The sequence below is a fragment of the Lissotriton vulgaris genome, chromosome 10, assembly GCF_964263255.1.
Source record: "Lissotriton vulgaris chromosome 10, aLisVul1.2, whole genome shotgun sequence".
Classification (NCBI taxonomy): Eukaryota; Metazoa; Chordata; class Amphibia; order Caudata; family Salamandridae; genus Lissotriton; species Lissotriton vulgaris.
The window spans coordinates 347,281,710-347,298,463 of record NC_141698.1 but is presented as its reverse complement, the minus strand read 5'-3'; positions in this window follow the sequence as shown (position 1 = coordinate 347,298,463).

The window sequence follows — 16,754 nt, the reverse complement described above, 5'->3', positions numbered from 1 at the left end:
ATAATGCATTAAAGTTCGTAGATAACAGTTTTCTGTCACTGCCTTTTGTTCTGATTATTACTGCTTTTAAATTGGTCAAAAAGTTGTCCTCAAAATGGAATTGTAGGTATCAATGCTTCTTTCAAATGCGGAATTGTTATTTACAAGTTTTGCTGAATTATTTAAAAAAACGAAGTTGTTTTAACCAAGGTTTGTTGTTTGTTAGCGCTAACAAGAAATCTCTCCTTACTGTTTATTCAGGAAGCTGATGTCCGGCTATGGATGGGCACCAGAAGCCAGGCAGATGGAGTTGAAGTCCTGCGCTTCCGTCCAAGAACTCAGAATGCCTCGGGAAGATGCAGATCGCGATCGGAGGCAGAATCAGGTAAGCTGGGCTTCTTCTAAATCGGAATCCAAGATGAGAAACAAGAGGGTACGGGAGACGAAGGAGGGAGAAGGATGTCCAGGAGGGGCTGGTTCGGCTGCTAAGGAACGCTCGCAGAGACGCCAAATGACTGGAAGAGAAGCGCCTCTATCTGGGTTCACGGGGCTTAAATACCTTTTCTGACAGGGCGTTGGCTGTCGTTGCACGTGTCCAAAACTGAACGTTAATCTTAAGTTAGAACGTGATTGAATTCAACGTGCAACACAGGTTACCAAGAACTCGAAGGTAAACAAACATTGCTAGCAAGACCATATTGCAAACAAGCATTGCTAAACTCAAGATCCCTACCAATGATAAACAATGCACTTGAATGATAGTACATACAAGGAACAAAATAATATGTAATACAATACAGTGCAAGGAAGTGATAATAAGAAAAAGGTGCAGGAAAACTTGTTTAAGTGACGATTGCATGTGAACTCATGACAGTTAATTAGTAAATTATTATGGTAATTGTGCAATCAATTTTAGCTGTGTGTTGTGGTTATAGGTATAAATGGTGGGAAGTAATTATTTTTGTATTGATGAATTATTAATTATTTTTAATTAATTGATTAGTATTTATTATTCATAATTCTGTAATTTAATTGTAGGTGTGTGTTGTGGATAATATAGTGTTAAAGAATGTGTAATCAATGAATGTTTATTAGCTTTTTAAATTATAATACATTTTTTATTTATTAATAATTATGTTAATTATGAAAATACATTTTAAACAAACGCTGATGTCTTTTTTATTAGTGTGGTGTTATAGCTTAGGAACTAAAATAAATACATTTATGTTATAAATAATTTGTTTGTTAGTGAATATTTGTTTATTTTAAATAGGTATTGTTTATAAATGTAATTTTTTTAATATCATAGTTGTAGGTTTTATATAGTTGTATATTTAATTAACTTTATATTATGTGTTCTTTTTATATGTTTAATATATTTAATGGTATATTTTTAAAATATTGTTTATTTATTTTTAAGAATATTTATATTTTTTTAATTGTTGAAATGTTATTAGTAATTTTTGTTTTTCTGCTATCCAATACTTTCCCTACTGTTGCACTCACTGGAGTGGGAACAGTATTTTTTACCCTGCCGCTATCCAGCACTTTCCCTACTGTTGCACTCACTGGAATGGGAATAGTAATTTTTACCCTTCTTCTATCCAGCACTTTCCCTACTGTTGCACTCACTGGAGTGGGAATAGTAATTTTTGCCCCTCTGCTATCCAGCACTTTCCCTTCTGTTTCCCTCACTGGAGTGGGAATAGTAATTTTTACCCCTCCGCTATTCAATCTTTTCCCTACTGTTGCACTCACTGGAGTGGGAATAGTAATTTTTCACCTCCGCTATCTAATACTTTTCCTACTGTTGCACTCACTGGAGTGGGAAAAGTACGTTTTACCCCTTCGCTATCCAATACTTTCCCTACTATTGCACGCTTTGAAGTGGAAATAGTAAGTTTTTTCCTTTCCGCTATCCAGCACTCATACTACTGTTGTACTCACTGGAGTGGGGATAGGTATTTTTTCCCTTCTGCTATCCAGAACTTTCCCTACTGTTGCACTCACTGGAGTGGGAATAGTCATTTTTACCATTTCACTTATCCAGCACTTTTCCTACTGTTGCACTTACTGAAGTGGGAATAGTAATGTTTACCCCTCCGTTATCCAATACTTTCCCTACTGTTGCATTCACTGGAGTGGGAATAGTAATTTTTACCCCTCCGCTATCCAATACTTTTCCTACTGTTGCACTCACTGGAGTGGGAATAGTCATTTTTACCACTCCGCAATTCAGCACTTTCCCTAATGCAGCACTCACTGGAGTGGGAATAGTCAGTTTTACCCCTCCTTTATTCAATACTTTCCATCCTGTTCCACTCACTGGAGGGGGAATAGTAAGTTTTTACCCCTCCGCTATCCAATACTTTCTCTACTGCTGCACTCACTGGAGTGGGAACAGTAATTTTTACCCTGCCGCTATCCAGCACTTTCCCTACTGTTGCACTCACTGGAATGGGAATAGTAATTTTTACCCTTCTTCTATCCAGCACTTTCCCCACTGTTGCACTCACTGGAGTGGGAATAGTAATTTTTGCCCCTCTGCTATCCAGCACTTTCCCTTCTGTTTCCCTCACTGGAGTGGGAATAGTAATTTTTACCCCTCCGCTATTCAATCTTTTCCCTACTGTTGCACTCACTGGAGTGGGAATAGTAATTTTTCACCTCCGCTATCTAATACTTTTCCTACTGTTGCACTCACTGGAGTGGGAAAAGTACGTTTTCCCCCTCCGCTATCCAATACTTTCCCTACTATTGCACGCTTTGAAGTGGAAATAGTACGTTTTTTCCTTTCCGCTATCCAGCACTCTTACTACTGTTGTACTCACTGGAGTGGGGATAGGTATTTTTACCCTTCTGCTATCCAGAACTTTCCCTACTGTTGCACTCACTGGAGTGGGAATAGTCATTTTTACCATTTCACTTATCCAGCACTTTTCCTACTGTTGCACTTACTGAAGTGGGAATAGTAATTTTTACCCCTCCGTTATCCAATACTTTCCCTACTGTTGCATTCACTGGAGTGGGAATAGTAATTTTTATTCTCCGCTATCCAATACTTTTCCTACTGTTGCACTCACTGGAGTGGGAATAGTCATTTTTACCACTCCGCAATCCAGCACTTTCCCTAATGCTGCACTCACTGGAGTGGGAATAGTCAGTTTTACCCCTCCTTTATTCAATACTTTCCATCCTGTTCCACTCACTGGAGCGGGAATAGTAAGTTTTTACCCCTCCCCTATCCAATACTTTCTCTACTGCTGCACTCACTGGAGTGGGAATAGTCATTTTTAGCCCTCCTCTATTCAATACGTTCCCTACTGTTCCACTCCCTGGAGTGGGAATACTCATTTTTACCCCTCCTCCATCCAATCATTTTCCTACTGTTGCACTCAAAGGAGTGGGAATAGTATTTTTTACCACTTCGCTATCCAGCACTTTCCCTACTGTTGCACTCAATGGAGTCGTAATAATCATTTTTTACACCTCCGCTATCCAATGCTTTCCCTACTGTTGCACTCACTGGAGTGGGAATAGTAATTTTTACCCCTCCGCTATCCAACATTTTCCCTACTGTTGCATATATTGTGTTGCGAAATGTACGTTTGTTTTTTATAGTTTAATATTTTAAATTAATTACAGATTTTTTTTATTTTAAATTATTGATATATGTATATATGTTATTTTTATATAATTTAAATGTTTGAAAATAGAAGATAATAGTTAATAAATTATGTTAAAACAAATATATGTATATGTATAAATTATTATGTTTGTGTTTTTATGTTTTTTAATTAAGTTTATTTTTTTATATTTATTTAAAATGTATATTAAATTCAAATATTTTGTTAAAGATAATATTAATATTTTATATTTTTAACATATAATATTTTATTTTATTTATATTTTATAAATTGATATTTTTGACATCTAAATTTTCAACTTCGATATTTTTGATTCAATATCTTTGTACTTACCTTTTTAAGTATAGGGAGTCGATAATTTTACTATCTATATTTTTACTTGTATATTTTAACTATCAATATTTTTACTATCAATATTCTATCAGTTAACTGTTTAAATGGGCCCCCAGTCAGGGAGTGTTGGGGAAGCTCTATTGTCCTTCATGATGGATGCCAAGAAGGAACACTAATAAGGCATTTTGTTTTACTGTAATGTAGACAGGCACATAGGTCAGCTCAAGAGGGTCCCTCAGTTCTATTCAGATACAGTTTGCTGCTGCTTCCTCCAGTGAAGTTGTGCACTCACTGAGGAGCTTTTACTCCCAGACACTTTTTGACCATTTGAAATCAGTGAAATTTTCCTGGATGTTCATTTTGCCCTTAGGAATGTGGGCCTGCCATGGAGGTATTGTCTGGTGGCCAATTGAGAGGTAGGTAAAAAAGAGAACCACGACTCATGGAGAAGTGACAGCTTGCTTAGTTATAGGAGTTATGTATAGAATGTGAGTGCTATTCATCAAGGTACTAACTCATTATCACATTCTAGGGTACATTAACCAGGCAGAAAAGATGGTGAACTTTCAACTACGTGTGTACTGTGTGGCCCTTATCATGCCAGGATGCATGGCAATGACTAGTTAACAAGATCTCTGCCCAATGCCGTCAGGGGCTACTCCCTGTACAGCACTTTGGCTTAGTCAGACCCTCCAGGATTTCGCGATTTCGCGATTTGCCGCGAAATCGGCACTTTTGTAGAAATCGCAGCATTTTTATAAAAGCCGCTATATCCTGGGGGGTCTGATTAAAGCACTTCACATTGACAGACTCAATGGCATGGAGTAGCAGGAGCGTGCTCGGAAGTACGGAGGACCATTGGACAAAACAAATAAATATTATGGAAAGTCAGTTTTATAAAACCTGGAGCACATAGATGAAAGATGAAACTAAGAATGGTCATCGTTCTTTGCAGATGGAAGGAACACGACTGGTCAAAAGGTGGTACCCGCACCTGCCACAAATGTATAAGTAGTGTTTCTTCTCGGCCTATAACAGCTGCATAATGTGCGTCACAAAAAAACAACAGCCAGAAATACAAGTTGTTTCAGTTATCAGTCAAGCAACTGAACTGCCACCAGCAGGCACACTTCGTATAAGAGAAACAAATACTTCTTGCTCACCCACGTTCAGATTTCCGTTCTCCTCTACAGTCAGAATCTCCCGAAGAAGCACCCTGGGACTCATAGTTTTCTTCTAAGGATTACTTCCCTGTGTTACGTGATACGAGCCCCTTTCTTCATGGACATAATAGAAAGACTACAAATGAGGAGCCTGCTTAGGTGGCCACCTTTGAATGGGAGGAGATGTGATGGGGCGCTTTTAGTCAAGCAGTGAAAGTTTTAATTGTGTTTGTAGGACAGTCGTGCTGTAGTTTGTATTTGCCTTTTTATGTTGTAATGTTACATAAATATTTAAAATCAGGTCAATCACCAGCGTGAGCAAAGCAAGTTCCTACGCCATGCTGTATGTTATGGGACACTTGTCTGGTAGTCAATGTAATGTGTCTTTCTGTATGACATTTCATCATACGTGTAGAACTGTTATCTTTCCGTTGCATCGAGAGTAGAGCCACCATCACAGTTTTTCCTGAAGGTTCACTGTGATAAACCATCTACATTTTTATGTAGCGAAGTCACCAGCGCGTTACAACAGTAGCAGGATAAATTGGTTTATTGTAAGTGCATTTATATAGCGCTTACTACTCCTGAGAAGGCGTCGAAGCGCCTTTCCTCGAGTAGCATGCTACCCGGAACCCAAAGAGGATTATTCGTGAATTAGTATACTATAGGGAGATATGAAATTAATTTGAGCGGTGGACATGTGAGTTTGTTATTTGGTTTGAATAAGGATAGCGGAGGAAAGGGTTTGCACATATATAGGGCTGGCTACCCCTAATGAAGTGTCGAAGCACTTTTTGGCAGGTAGCCGCTACTCTGGAACGCACACAGGATTAGTTGGGAATTACTACAGGGGGAATACGAAATTTATTTGAGCAGTGTACTTGCGGGTCTTTTGGATTGAAAAGAGTTGTGGAGGGATAGAAGAGGGAAGGGTTTCTTTGGAGATTATAGCAGTAGGAGGAGGTTTGGGATGAGTAAAGGGGAGATGGAGGGGGAAGAGTCAGAGGGAAGGCTATAGAAAGGCTTGTTTGCTAAACGCCTTACGCCTGCTTCAAGCAGGCGCAGGGTTTTGACGCAGCATGGGCCCAAAAGTGACTGAGTGAAATCTTGTAGATTTCACTCAGCCACTTTTAGGAGGTGTTTCTGCGCAGGAACGCCTCCTTCTGGCGCAGGGCTTTACAACGTGACCCATCTCCCAGATGCATCACGGTGTAAGTACACTGCACCATGGCGCATCTTTTGCGCTGCCGCTGCGTCACAAAAGTGATGCAACGATGGTGTAAAAGGGGCGCAAGGGGTTTGTAAATCTGCCCCAAATTGTCTACATTGTAATTAAACCAAATATATATAGCTTAATGTTGTTAATTAACTCAAAAAACAAAGATATCTGTATTTTTTGTAGGAAAAATGGCCAAATAAAATGCCACAAAATTGCCGCTAAATTTCCATATTTGTGCCGCTAAATTTCCATTTTTGTGCCGCTAAATTTGCTAATACATGCCGCTATATCCTGGGGGATCTAGGGAGCTGTGATAGTAAAGAGACGTGCTCAAGTGGGTCATCAGGAAAAGCAGACCTTATCAGCCCCTTCTCCTCTGACTTTTTTGTGGCCTTCCCCAAACATGGGCAGGCCCCTGAGCATCTGAGCGTGGTGTGAGGTCTCCTTGTTCTGAAGGAATGGCTAGATCAGGCAGGGGCAAACATCAGTTATGCACTTCTCTTCAACCTCCTTGCAACATTAATTGCCATGAAAAACACATTTTTGAAACATTGAGCTGAGCAGGTGTAGAGCAATTTGAGATGCCAGTCAGCGGAGCAGAAATAGTAAATAAGTAAACAGAAGGGATGGCGTGTGCTGGGCGGAACACCCAAATTTAAGATAAATATTGTTAATTGAAAGTTTTATATACATTTGTTAAAGTATCAGAATGTGATTGGTAAATTAAGGACTTTTTACTTCAGTAATACTCCATACTTAATTTAGGATAATTGAGTTTATTGACACACAAATTGCTCCTCATAAGTTCTTCATGGTAAGTGTGCCTGCAGATTGGAGCACCGGATAGGCTCATACCAAAACCACGGGGTTTCTAGAATATTGGATTATGACATCCATTACCCTTGTTCTGCAATATATTGAACACATTTCCATAAAAAATTATTTTGCATTCAAACACAAATTTTTGCTGGTGAGATGCATATTCAAGAGTGTTATATTTGCTTCCAATTCATATTTAGCTGCATTTGAGGAATCATGCATCCATAGCAACAATTCCTGCTTTGAATATTTGCTGTGTAAATGCTCTATGCACTCCCTGCAGCCCCCCAGAACAGTTTTTGTAACATTTTGGTGGTGGCCTTGTCCAGATTAAGGAACCACAAAGCAGGAAAATATTTGCTAGCCTACTAAGGGCAGGTGCACCTTGTTAGGAGCATTGATTAATAAATGAGTGGCTATGGCCACTCATTTATTATTTCTTTTACATTTTCTAATTTTCTGGGTGTCCTGGTCCCTCATGGGGGACACAGCTTGCCATACTATTGGGGACCATGTAGGGAGCCCCCACAGCCTCACCGTTTCCCCAGTCTGCACCCATTCTTGAATGCCAGCGCAGGAGCCGGCTACAATTTGTTTTTACATTTTTTTGTTGGTGTTGGGTGCCCTGGACATGGCCCTGGCATTCACAGCATGCCCACTGTTTGGGGTAGCTGGAGGGGACCCAAGGCCCCACTGGCTGTCCAGCCAGCATCCATCTTTATGTTCTGGTGGGAGACAACCACTCTGAATTATGCTTCAACCTGGAAAGCAACATCTCTTTTTGTTCCCGCTGGCTGGAGCAATTCAGTGCCCCCTGCTCGCATGTGTACGTGCTGGGGAAAAAAATTGCGTCCCTACTTGCCACAGGCCCCACAGGCCCCATGGGAGGCAGTCCTCAAGTCCAAAAAATGGCTCCGGGAGGGAAACACACACGCCCCTCTACCCAGTTTAATATATTTATAAAAAAAATGCACCTGCTCATGGTCCTGGCCAGCCCTTTAGGGATTTTAATGAAAAAGGGCACTACGTTCTTTTATAAAACACATTTTGTGGTCCCATTGGACAGATACACAATTTAAAAAGAAACATCATTTTGGCACCAGGGGTCCCTCTGAGACTCTCAAACAAGAGCTAGGGGATCCCTACTCTGCCACCTTATTTGCCTTTTTTTAAACATTTTCAGGACAGGGGACCAAGTGCCCGAGTCCTGTAATGGCAGCCACAACATTTCTTTCATATTGTGGCTAGCCACTTAGAGCGCTCCCTCTGTGAAATCCTGCCTCAATCAATCATAAGAATTGATTTTTCGAATTTCAGCCCAACAATCCATATATCTAATCATTTTGAACTGTTCATCAGTATTTGAAAAATTAAGAGTCAAAAACGTTATATATTTCACTCCAGTAAGATAAGATACGATCTGCTTGGCTGTTAACACATCAGCAAAGATGTGTGGGCAGCCATTTTAGGACTGGAGGACTCAGACTGCTGCCCTACATGTAAATAAAAATAACATAGAGGGGGCAGAGTAGGCACACCCCGCCCTTTAGGACTGGTGGGCCCCCGGGGCCAAAAACCTGCATTTTCCTTTAATCATTGCCACAGATCCGTGGGGTGGAACAGGGCTCTAGTGCAGCGCATTTTTTATTTTTTAGGTAGGGGGGGATGCGAACCAGTAGGAAGTTGTAGTTAGGTCCTAGTTTCCATAGACAAAGCCTTTTTTGGTTTGCTAATAACTTTGAAGCCTTTGACAAACCTTCACTAATTTTCCTAAACAAGTGGCCTACTTTGTCTTGTTCTACATGGAAACTTTTAGAGTGATCCATCAAGGGTTGGTGCGAGAAAAAGATGGATCAAGAAACAAAACCCATGCTGAGAGATTGGCTGCCACGAAATCAACCAGGAAGTAGTGTCAGCCATCTTAGGACTCTGTACTCAGTTCAGAGTCAAGAAAAAAGGCAAAAGAAGGATGTAGAGGGCTGGAAAGGGATACCCTGACTTCTTAGACCTGCTGGTAGGGTCCCAGAGAGAACTCTTCTGGGGCCAAAATGTGTTGGTCCATGCTTATTTCCTTAAAACCCCTGGGGGTGGGCCAGGGCCCAGCAGCATGATGCATGTTGTTTATTTGGGAAGGGGGCACTTGGCCCCACTCCAAACCTCTGAGAGGCCAGAGGGACCTCGTCCCCTGGGGCCAAGTTAAAAAAACAAGGAAGAGGACCATAGTCTCCATCCCCAAGCCTTAAAAAGGTCCCAGGGACCCCATCCCCCAGGGTGTCACACTTAATAAAATGGAGGGGGAGCCACACAGCTGCCCTCCCTGAGTCTTTTAAGGCACTTCAAACCCCATTACATGGGGCCAGCTCAGTGACTGTGTCTAGGGGAGCTCACCCCCGGAACACAGTAGTTTCCCTGCCCACACTACAGTGAGTAGGGAAACATATTTTTGCTCTTGTTTGGGGGAGCATTTTTAAATATACCACCAAACAGGAGCAAACAGGTGAGTCTACTACCAGCCGGCAGGACATTTAAAAAGGCTCCTGCTTGCTGTGACCAGACTTGTGTGCTGTTTCACTGCCTGCCCTACTACAGACAGGGAAACAGAACCAATATTGCTTTCCTCTAGAGGGAGCAAGCATAGGTAGTGGCACCTTCAGGGCTGGAGCTATGCCAGCTCCCCCCCACTGCAGGGAGCCTGCTGGGGCCACGATGCCCTTAGGCTTTCCCTGTGGTTCCCCACATGTTGGTTGGTGGGAACCCATCTATTATAAAGAGAGGCCCTGGAGGATATGTTCCCCGGAGGCCCAGAAGGCTCAGGAAGGGTGGCAGCATAGCCCCCTTCCCTTTTTAATAAAACACTGCTCTGGAGGATGGACCAAGGTCTCAGAAAGCTCTGGGAGGAGGCCAGGAAGGCCCCTTCCCCTTTTTCTTGCATTTCTTCCTGGGGGATGGGGTCCCCAGAGCCAAATGAGACTCAGGGAGGGGATCCTGCGCCCTCTCCCCATTTTAATTGAATATGTCCCCATGGGATAGGGTTGTAGGGTCTTTAAAGGCTGGGGGAGGGGTTCATGATGCCCCTTCACATTTTTGTTGAATGTGGCCCTACGGAATGGGGTCCCTGGTGCCTAATTGGGCTTGGGTAGTGCCCCCTGCCATTTTTTAAATGAATTTGGCTCTGGGGAATGGTGTTCCTTGGACTAATGAGGCTCAGGGACGGGGCCACAGGTCTCCGCTCCTTTTATCATTGACTTTAGCCCATGAGGTTCGGGAACTGGGGCCTAATGAGGCTCGGGGGAGAGCCATATGACTTCTCTTCCCTTTTTAATGGAATTCAGCCATGAGGATGGGGTTTCGGGGACATATTAATGCTTGGGGAGGGAGGCTGCATGTCCTCTCCCTTAATATATGTGTTTTGGCCCCGGGGATGAGGTCTCCAGGGCTCCAAAACAACCCTTTGATGTGCATAGCTTGGCTTGGAGTTGCCAGACTATGGGAGATGTAGGCTGCATTCGGGTGGGCTGGTCACAGGGCCTAGCTGCAGGCCAGGTCCTCTGACCAACTCCTGCTGTGCACAACTAAAGGCCATACATAGCATGGGGTTGCTGCCTGAGGTGTGGCAACAGGGCCAGTATACTTGCCTTGTGCTATAAGGTAACTATAACTTGTGCTGTCCCCATGCACTGCTAAGTACCCATATATTACATCACTCACGATATCTTCCATGACTTCATTGATAATATTACAGCAACATTTGCAATGAAATTATTGATGAGGAAACTGCATGGCAGCGGTGCGAGTTAAGGCAACTTAGGGCACCAGTTTTAGTTACTTGAAATTACTATAGCTATAACTGGTGAATTTCTGAGGTTTTTAGAGTTTAAACATGACATTGTTACTGAACCTTTTACCTAACTATAAAGTTACTTTGACTTTTTTTGTTTCAATGAATATATATCTATTTATATTACCTACTGGCGGTCGCCAGTAGGTACTTATAGTTAGGACCTAGTTTCCAGAGGAAATCCGCAACATTCTATTTGGAATAACTTTGGTGCCAGTCGAAAAATACACGCAAAATTTTCCAAGAAAATGGCCTGCTCTGCTCCGCTCCTTTCCTAAAAGATTCGGGGTGATTCTTGAAGCCGGGGCCAAGAAAAAAGGGGGATTGCAAAACGTGTTTTCCACATGCAATTTTCCATAGGGACCTTTAGGTGAGGCTACAGGCCGAACTGCTGAACGGAATTACACCAAATTTGGCAAAAAGGTAGTGCTTGGTTAGCAGATTATGCTTTTTGTTAAATGGTGTAAATCCGTTCAGTAGTTCCTGAGAAAATCAAAAAGTAAAATCATAGATATATCTATAGACGAAATACCGTACGCCTACTGTCAGAGGATAGTACGCGTACCATTACGAGCATGAGCTGCGTGCTAATTGGCTGTCAACTGTCTTTCAACACTCCAAACCAGGAAGTATTGGCAGCCATACAAGATAACAGAAAAACAAGTGTGCAAAAGATGCAAAGGGGGCAGGGTAGAAACACCCTGACCCCCTAGGCCTGCTCAGGGGGCCCCACAAGGACCCCCAAGGCCCAAAAACATTGGGGCATATTACCAAGCAATAGAGATAATTATCGCTATGCATGGTTAGCGGCTAAAATTATATTGCCGCGCTCCGACGATTTTTACCGCTGAGATACCTTGATATTATCAAGGTTTATCTCAAAAGCGGTAAAAATCCTGCGAAATGCATGAATATCGCTGAAAAATCACAGATATTCATGCATTATCATGACAATGCTCATAGCCATGTTATTGTAAACCCTGATTGCCCACAGGATTGGATGGTGACACCCCACTGTTAGTTGTGCAAAGCAGAAATAATACAGTCGCAGACTGATGTGATTTGGTTCAGATTTTTACTCTCAAGAAGAGTTCTTACACCGGATCGAGTAGTACTATGAGTTACACCACTCAGTTCCTAAGGTTGCTTTCGAAACCGTCCTCCGCATGAGTGTCCACCTGACACTCTCCAGCGGAGGGCACTGTGCTAAGCAGTGGCCGACAATGGCACTCGACTCTCGAACAGCTAGCCAGCTGTTCTGAACCGTCCCCCGCAGTGGTGCTGGTCCCAGCACCTTCCAGCGTGGGGTACAGCACGTTCTGGTTAAGTATGCACCAGAGACCCAAGAGTCAGTTGTTGTCTTGCCAGTGCTTGTTCAGCTTGGGATAGCTACGAGCTTCTGCTCTTCCAGTTATCCCACACTAAGGTTTGTATTGTCTCAAGTAATCAAGGTGAACGAGTCGCTGCTCTCTCTCACCGGTCTGGGGAATCCTGTCAGCGAGCAACTGACGAGGTCTGTCTAATAACCGGGGCACCCGAGTTTGTGTAAAGGTTGAGTCAATTACGAACTCCAGGGTCAGGATGACAATGCTGCAAAGCTATGGGCATCTAAGGCTTAAACAACGGTTATCTGATTCAAACTCAGAACACAGAGCAGGGAACGCTTTTCCCTTACCTTCCCGGCGTCTTCCCTCGGTATCTTCAATATCCGATGCTGTCACCCGGCGCCGCTTCTGTTTTTATTCGTCACCGCAATTCGCGCATGCGCGGCGCACAGGCTCACGGGACCTGTAGTTCTCTCGGCTTCGCGGCTGTTCGCGCATGCACAGCGCACAGGCTCACGGGATGCGTAGTCCCCTCTTCGGCCGTTCTGGTAGTTTCCTGCGTTCGGCCAGGCGCATAGCGGAGCTGAATATGACAGTTATCCACTTTCCATTGGATAACATGGCTAAGAACTGCTCTTGGCAGGCGTTAGCTTTTGGAGATATTCGCTCTTAGCGCGAATATTTCCAAAAGTAAGGCTTTGTTGATAATTGGAGATAGCGATATTAGGGACTGTTTCCAGTCGCTAACATCTTGGCACGCCCACTTTGCATGTCATTAGCGATAAATATCGCTGACATACAAAGTGGGCCCCAAGATGATCGCTATCTCCTACTAGCTGTCGCTAACTGGTGTTAGCGACAGCTGGGTAATAGGGCGATAAAACAATCGCTGCTTTAGCGGGAAAAAGTCCCGCTAAGGCGGCGATAATAGCCCTTGGTAATAGGCCCCATTATTTTTTTTAAATCACGGGATACGCGTAGGGTACGCGTACCCTGCCGATCCCTCCAAAAAAATTAAGGCACCACTCTGCAAATGCGCCCCCTGGCGCGTTTGCAGAGGGGGAAAGAATTCCCCTTGAATACTGGGGTTCCCGGGGGGGCCATGTAGCCCACCAGGAACCTCCAGAATGCGCCAGGGGGCTGCCTTGCAGAGATGTGTAAAGAGGCCATGCCCCTTTTTACACCTCTCTGCAAGGCAGCCCCCTGGCTCATACTGGAGGTTCCTGGTGGGCTAGTTGGCCCCCAGGGACCCCCAGTAGTCAAGGGGAATTAGTTCCCCCTCTGCAAACGTGCCAGGGGGCTGCCTTGCAGAGACCAGTAAAGAGGCCATGTCCCTTTTACACCTCTCTGCAAGGCAGCCCCCTGGGGCATACTGGAGGTTCCTGGTGGTCTAGTTGGCCCCCAGGGACCCCCAGTATTCAAGGGGAATTAGTTCCCCCTCTGCAAACGCGCCAGGGGGCTGCCTAGCAGAGATGTGTAAGGAAGCCACGCCCCTTTTTACACCTCTCTGCAAGGCAGCCCCCTGGCACATACTGAAGATCCTGACCCCCTAGGCCTGCTCAGGGGGTCCCACAAGGACCCCCAGGGCCCAAAATATATATATTTTTTTCAATTGCGGGTTACCCGTAGGGTACTCGTACCCTGCTGATCCCCTCAAAAAAATTAAGGCACCACTCTGCAAACACGCCCCCTGGTGCATTTGCAGAGGGGGAAATGTATTTATTAATTTATTCAAGAGTTTTATATAGCGCTGGCTAGACCTGGAGGTACCAGAGCGCTTTACATGAGGTTCCACAAAAATTACATTACTAGATTACATCAGCTCCAATTTACATCAGTTGCTAGACAGACAATTGCAAGAGTAAAGAAGACAAGATAATTGAAGTGTAGAGGGGAAGGGGGAAGAGTAGAGGGATAGGAGGGAGGTACGGCAGAGAGACAAAAGGAAAGTCTGTCCAAAGTCCGGCTGGGTAGGTGATGGTTGAGGGGAAGTCCCAAAACCCATCTCCTCTATAGCTATCAGGTTGCTCCACCGGGAATTGGCCAAATAGCTCGGTCTCAAAGGGAAAAACAATTAGAGAAACATGGAGGGCAAAATAAATGGAGCGTAGAAGGGGGTGCATGGAAGGAGAGAAAGGGGGAATAGGGGAAGAGACAACAGGGAGAGACGAAATGAAGTCTGTCTAAAGGCCAACTGGGTAGGTGACGACAAAGGACGGAGTCCACGGCCCATCTCCCCTATAGCGAAGCCAGGTAGCTCCATCGGGCATTCAACAAAGTAGTTCAGTCTCAATACATTGAGAGAGGAGAGAAGGAGAGACAAAAGTAGAGGGAAGATGCGGGAAGAGACGACAGGAGAGATGAAAGGCAGTCTGGCTGAAGACCGACTGGGTAGGTGACGTCCAAGGAGGGAATCCCCGACCTGTCTCCCCTATAGCTAAACCAGTTAGCTCAATCGGGCATCAGACAAAATAGCTGGATCTCAAATGCCGAGGGAAAATTCGCAGATACATAGGATGGGGACTAAGGGCCAGGACAGGGGAAGACATATTTCAGCAGCAGGAAAGAAGAGAAGAGTAGAGCGAGGAGATAAACAGGGTGGGGACTAGGCCAGGACAGGTGAAGGCAGAGGTCGATAGCAGGAAAGTGGAGAGAAGTGGCGCGAGGAGGGGTAGGGGAAAGGTAGTTAGGCAAGAAGTTCCCATGGATCTTGTGGTCATGGCAGGTCCGGAGGCGGATCCACAGTGTCCTCCATAGGGCCCCTCAGCAGAATTCGCAGTGGAAAAGGCCCTTGTTAACTGGCAGCATGTTCAAAGCTTGAGCAAGGATTCGGTGCAGGGGTTCTACGAGACAGGAGAGGCCTTGATCTGCGGCCGCGGAGCGCCTACAGATTAAGAAGACTCAAAGACACCCCAGGCATTCACCATCCTGAGATGGGCAGTATCAGCGCGTGTGGTCCAGCAAAAAATAGCAGTCCAGCAATCGAGCAGGCCCCCAGGGACCCCGAAAATCAACCTTACAATCTTAGTTGGAGCCCAGAGAGGGTGCTCTCAGTGGAATACACAGTGTTCATACCTGGTCGCCGGACGTGCAGTGGTGGCTTCCCCCCCAGTGCACAGATGCAGCTCTTTGTCGAAGCCTGGGGGCTGCTTAGGGATCACTGAGGTATAGGAAGGCAGCGGGCCCAAGAAAACTGTCAATGGGTGATAGGAACTGGGGATCGGAAACCTGCAGTTAGAATGTCAGCTGCTCTGCAAGCTTGTGGATGTAGCTTTTCTTTGCCCCCCAGGCCGCTCAGGAGCATTGAGGGCAGCAGAATGCAGCGGGACCCCGGGAGGGCCGCCAATCCAGGCAGCAATCAATGCACGGGCACCAGGGAGACCCGCGCCGCACCCCGCGTCTGCTGCAGGAAGCAGGCCGGGCGCTAAGCAATGCCCAAACCTGCCTAAGCTGCCTGGGCCTTGGCCCAGCCCCACTCACCGTAGCCGGCACCGGCGGGCATCCGGTATCGCTACGCGCCCCAGCCAGTGATGATCGCCAAGATGGTGATTTTCGCCATCGCGGGGGGCTCCACACATTCTGTGCGGCTCCCTCCTCACGCCGCGAGCCTAGGCAGCCCTGAACATCCCTGGAGCAGGACTTCGGGACCTCTGCAGAGCAGGCAGCCTCCGCAGTGGGTCGCAGCAGTGGGACGAAGAAGATGGCCGACAACAAGAGCTCCGTCACCACTATACAAACCGACCGTCATTTAGCGTGGCCATGTAGCCCACCAGGAACCTCCAATATGCGCCAGGGAGCTGCCTTGCAGAGACGTGTAAAGAGGCCACGCCCTTTTTTACACCTCTCTGCAATGCAGCCCCCTGGCGCATACTGTAGGTTACTGGTGGGCTACTTGGCCCCCAGGGACCCCCAGTATTCAAGGGGAATTAGTTCTCCCTCTGCAAACGCGCCAGCGGGCTACCTTGCAGAGACCTGTAAAGAGGTCATGCCCCTTTTTACACCTCTCTACAACGCAGCCCCCTGGCGCATACTGGAGTTTCCTGGTGGGCTAGTTGGCCCCCAGGGACCCCCAGTATTCAAGGGGAATTAGTCACTCCTCTGCAAACACGCCAGGGGCTGCGTTGCAGAGAGGTAAAATTGTAAATTGATACTTGTATAGCGCACTACTCACCCGCAAGGGTCTCAAGGCGCTTGTACGAATAACGCTGTGGAACCCATCCTGGCTTTCCCTGTGAGGCGTCCACTCCTGGGCACCCCCAAGGTGGAGGCCAGGCATCCTTAGCATTGTGGGGGCCGTTGTGGAGATTAAGCAAGCTATTGCCCAGAGTTGCAGAGTGGGACTCCATGATTGGAATAGGCACCGAGGCGAGAATTATCAGGTCCCTGGAATTTTTGAGCCCAAGACCCACCGAGGCGGGGAATTGAACCCTG